This window comes from Sparus aurata, chromosome 4 (genome assembly GCF_900880675.1).
Source record: "Sparus aurata chromosome 4, fSpaAur1.1, whole genome shotgun sequence".
Lineage (NCBI taxonomy): Eukaryota > Metazoa > Chordata > Actinopteri > Spariformes > Sparidae > Sparus > Sparus aurata.
The window spans coordinates 16,665,774-16,671,378 of NC_044190.1; the positions used below are offsets into that span (position 1 = coordinate 16,665,774).

The 5,605-nt window shown below is 36.6% G+C and overlaps 1 long non-coding RNA gene across 1 annotated transcript; it reads left to right on the forward strand.

The window, feature by feature from the left end:
* The first annotated feature begins 368 nt into the window (after window positions 1–368).
* Window positions 369–740, forward strand: LOC115579783 (uncharacterized). Its single transcript, XR_003983737.1, has 3 exons — window positions 369–419; window positions 519–553; window positions 687–740. It is a non-coding gene; the product is annotated as an uncharacterized LOC115579783 (long non-coding RNA).
* Window positions 741–5,605: the final 4,865 nt, after the last annotated feature.

The following is a 5,605-nucleotide window of genomic DNA, read 5'->3' on the forward strand; positions in this document are numbered from 1 at the left end:
TTGAGAGTGTTATATGTACATGTAAGTGTATATATGTGAAAATGTATTCTATGTTATTTTTTTATTTTTACTTATATCTACTTTGTGCCTGGGCCCCTCTTAATAAGCTTTTTGAGCTTCCTGGGGTGTCCCATTTCACATAAGATTATTACAGATTTAAAAGAGTAAGCCGTATATGATTTTAACTGATGTGAATAAAGAAATGAAATGAAATGAAATATAGAAAACATGATTCAACTGTTTTTGAAGATACCAGTACTGACATCATCTGAGCAAGTCCATCAGGTATCATTCTTTCTCACATTTCTCTGTATGTCTCCTTTCACTTATTAAAGGTTGCCATGTTTGAGGAAATGTTCTGTGTTTGCTGTGCTGAGTGTTGCTGCTGTGGAGGTCTACGGTGACTGTTTATTGATGTGGTGAGTACATAGTCTGTGAAAATATCACTTAATCACAGTCTGTCATGTATACATTTTAATATTCATCTCATCTCTGTTCTTCTGTGTCCTATTTTTCAGGATCCCATCATACATTGTTCAGGAGGTTCCTCTAAGTAAGAACTGTATAGAGTATATGACACAACTATTTTCCCACATTTTTCTAGATACCAGCACTGTGATCATATAAGTCCAGCAAGTGTTGTTCTTTCTCACCATTCTTTCTCGGTCTCCTTTCACTTTTTAAAGGTTGCCATGTTTGAGGAAATATTCTGTGTTGCTGTGCTGTTTATTGATGTGGTGAATAAATAGTAAAGAAAATATCACTAAATCTGTCATTTATTCATTTTAATATTTATCAATGACCATGTCTCACCTCTATTCCTTTCTGTCCTAATTTCAGAATCCCATCATATGTTGTACATTGTTCAGGAGGTTAACTAAACCAAGCAGCCTTTTGGTTTCCGCTAAGTACTGTATAGAATAATGGGACTGGGAGGATGGTGTAGGTTTAGGTTTATTAGACAAGTACATGTACACCAACAAGACAGTGTATAAGCATTGTCACAAGAAAGTTTGTTTCATTCGTAGGCTTCATTGTCTTTCCATCAATACCTGGTGGGCCGGTCTCGGCTCAAAATGCCCGGGCCGATTTTTTGTCCCAGTCCAGCCCTGGATGTTCCTCTATCTTGTAAAAATGCAAAAAAAAAAGTAATGTTTTTACTTCAAATATGCTTGTCTCTGTAGTTAATTTGGTAAAGATTTCTCTATAAACCTTTTGTATATATGGCTTAAAATAATCTCCCCCTCAATGCATGAGACACAACCATATATACAGTATATGTAAATATATATATATATATATATATATATATATATATATATATATATATATATATATATGGACGTTTATATATATATAAACGTCCATGCCCATGTCTTCTGGTCTTGTCCCCGCATCCAGAATTTTTGGAGGGAAGTGGCAACAATTTTCTCAAAAACCCTGGGTTTCACTATCTGCACAACATTCACATCTCTCTACCACGGACAAGTGGAATTACTGTCGACAAGGTGCTTTTAGAAACCTCAGAAATCATCCAAGGTATGTTTCTTATTCTTGTGGATTAGCCTTGGGTGATCCAATCACTAATTGTTTCTGTGCATTTCTTTCAAAGCGAGAAAACAGAGATCAGATACTGTGGTGTCCTTTGAGTGAGTAGGCTGCATTATTGTGTCCTCAGTTTCTCAAGCTTCTTCAGTTAAATGTAAAAAATAAATAAATAAATACCATTCCAGACGTTGTTTATCATGCAATCAGAGGATAACTATGTTTGAAGGTCATTAAGTACTGATTATTTGCGCCATTCTGTCACATATAAACAGAAAAGATACACTTTAGTGCCCATATTAACTGACAGAAAGCCTTTGTAACACATGGTTAACATTGTTTAGCGTTCATAGTTTGGTTAGGTTTAGGAAAGGGTCATGGTCTGGCTTAAAAGCAGTGTCAGTGCAGCGATTCTAAATCAAATGTTACATGCAAAACTAGACACTTGGCATAAATTATGCAAATGTGGGACTCCGCGACAAAGTGTGATGTCATTGAATTAACCTTGGGAATACTGATGAGGCGTTTCAGGAGCAATGTATCCAGTGGGAGAGAGGAACGTCTATCGGTGCAGGACCTTATAAACTTTCAAGATCTTTCACCTGCTAAAGAAAATAAAGAAAGCAATAAACATGATAGGTAGGTATTAAGTTAAAGTAAGTCAAACAATTAAGTTATGAATAAATGTATCACGAGCCTTATTGAAACAATACTAACCAAGAGCTAAAGTGACTTCAAACATTTCAAAATGGATTACCATTACCATGATAATAAAAGTGTCCTTAAAGAACTAACACACTGACTTTCCTTTCATCTGTCACTGAACAGCGTGTCACGTATCATATTGTGCGTATCACTCCCACACCACAAAAGATTTGCGAGTCAAAGAGCCAGACGAACATGAGGTCAGGAAATAGTTGCGTGCCTGAATCTGACGGTGGTGCAAATGAAAGCAATGTTTCAAGAGTCTCTCTAGTGAATGATGTCCTCAAGTCAAGGAGAAACACTTAACACAACGCTGGCTTTGAAATGTGTTTAGACAGGGCGGCACTCTCTAACTCATTGCTATTTTATTACCGAGCTCATATGTTTTAGGAGCAGAGAGTCAAATAAATACACAAATAAATGAAAGAGTACATAGATAAGCAGTGCTCTATTATCTGCAGCAGTGCTAGGGGATGGATAAGGGGACTTACATCATTTAATTTCCTCTTTTTTTCATTGTCATCATGTTGGGTGTTGACAATAAGCCAAAATGAGACACTTTACATTTCAGCAATAATGAAAGCACTTTAGCTGTTCACAATGAGAGGCAGGAGAAACAGGTACCCCTTAATCATGTCATTATGTTGTTGTTTATTTTTGCAATCATGACACAGCGTAGACCTGTTCTGTGTTATGAAGGCAAATAAATCTAACATTTTTAAAGCATATTATCATATTTTGCTGGTGTAGCTGTGAGCTTTCTGCTCCTCAAGGTCAGCTCAAGTCTACCTTATCTCATCAGCTTTCATCACCTGATGAGATAAATCATGAAGGATTTTCTTGTCAACTGAACACAGGCAGGAAACTGTGCACTGGGTCTTGCGTCTTTGAGCCGAGGGCCAGGCAACTTTTAACTGATGGCGAGGTAAACAAAGAGGCTGTCGGGCAGAGAGCGGACGAGACTGCCGCAGTCAGAATGATAAATGTCTGAATGTCAGCACCTGCAAAAAGGAGACAAAGTGTTCTTGGGCACATCAAACTTTATTTTTCCCTCCCGCAGAGATCTTTGATCTTACATTAGCAGGTTGGGAGGAGAAGGACAGAGCTGACACCACAGATGGCAGCACTTTCGCTCAACAAAATGTGCTTTCAACAGACACTAATTGATGCTTTATCTTAAAAGAAATAGATATTTCCCTCTGGTTTTATGATTTGTTGATTGAAGTCCTGTATGTTATTTTGGGTAAATTGTCTTATTTGTCTCATAACAGAAGGTATCATTTCTGTTATTCAGATGTGTAGCTTTTTTATCTTTCAAACTGAACAACTTCATCTGCTAAGCCTCTGGGGTGCACTGTCAAACGGTCAATACCAATTGCAGCCAAAGTGGAAGAAGCTGGAAGTATTTTGGGTGTAAATTCAATTCAAGAGGCTCATCCAGCTTCTCATAATGAATACCCTTTTGGATAATAAGCTACAGTAAGTGAAATCGATTAAAAAAAGAAATGATATCAACAGATAATGATATTCTTGATATCAAAGTGTAGTGAGATAAATCCACAGAAATCCTAAATGTACCACTTTAATTCAGAGGCTCTCCCTGTGCTCTGAGGAATAATCTCTCTGCTCCTGCAGAGGATCTCTGAAAAAAAAGGCTTGTCAAGGAGAACGCCGAAGTTCATAAAGTAAATGTTGAATTTTTTTAATTATTTTTGGCTTGATGCTGGACTTTTGATGCTGCAGTCCAAGCAAAAAAAAAAAAAAGAATATCTGATGAATTTTTAATGCTATACACTGTACTTTAGTTCAGTCAAAAAACAGATCACCATGATTCCCTCAACATGATGGGAGAAGGATGAAGAATAACTTTGGCAGTTAACTCTTAATGTGTCAGAGTGTTGACAGACATACGCTTGAGGTGATGATTCTCTATTTGCATTGTAAGAATCTGCAGGCTTTTTTTTTTTCAATGAAAGACGCAAAGTGAGCTCAATGATCAGCTCCTCCAATATGGCTCAACTTAAGCTGTCCGTTATTCCTGCAATGGAGGTTGTGTTTTCATCTTTGTTCATTTGTTGGTTGGTTGGTTTGTCAGCAGGCTTACTGCTGAAAAACTGCTGAACGGAACAGAACAGAACACATTAACTTTTGGTGCGGATTCAGTTAAAGGGACGGATCCATACATTTTTTCTCATCATCTTTAACATTGTGAACATTGAGATACAGCGCTTTGACATTTTTATCAATTTCTCAGAGATTAATACTTTGATACTGAATGAGGCTTGATTGATATAGAGTGAAATATCTTGAAAATTCCACGAAGGGTTGAGAGGAAATTTTGTGCAAACATTCATGGTCCCCAGAAGATGCCACCTATTAACAATGGTGATCTCCTGACCTTTCATCTACCTTCATTATCATGCCAAGAATTCAGTTTGCCCAATAGTTTTGTCATCCTCAACTGTTATTTGTATTTAGTGCCAATTCGTTTACGTTAACATGCTAAGTGGTCAACCTGGCAAATATGATCTGCTACACAGCAACATCTTAGCATTTGCTTCACACCATCTCTGTCCCTTTAAAGCGTCACACAGAGTTGCTCACGTGGTTAAGGAATAGTGCACAATCAAATATTAAAATTGCTGATATTTGTATTATGCAATCATATGTACAATTAAATAATCAATTGCACGCACTTATTATTTTCTTGCCCTAAAGCCATCAAGGCATGAATCCAATAGATCAAATTTCTTTCTGCTTACCAGCATTGTGAAGGGACTACTTACTGTTGTGTAAAACACATTGTACTAACCATTATGCTTCTTGCAAATGAATTTAAATTGCAAATTGGTTTGATATATGAAATATGCAAGCTTGTCTGCCACAGTCGGTGCTGTTCAGCAGCACATGGTATGTACCAACAACCAACAAGCCTGCAGGAGCATTCAAATCCGCTTTTTTTCTTTCAATCTCTTCCCCTTTGATCATGATTTTCCAGTAAACAGCAAACAGTATGTAGTGTTTTCACAAAGCTGTGATGCCTTTAGTTATTTAGCAGCTGAATATAAAAGCTGATTGACACATCACAGGGGGGATTTATTTTCTTAACCCAATTTTCTTGTCGTTGTTGTTTATAACTCCACTTACAACAGGGCGCCTGTCTAAAAAAAGCAACAAAGTGACAACAAATAAAACAATAACATTTATTTATTGATTCATATGTTATACATTTCATGATATAATAGCGATATATTATTATTGGCAAAGATACTATAATCCAATTGCATTTCTATACATAAATACAAAATCTGAGGTAGGGCCTCAAAGATTGATGAAATTGAAAATAAATAGATGC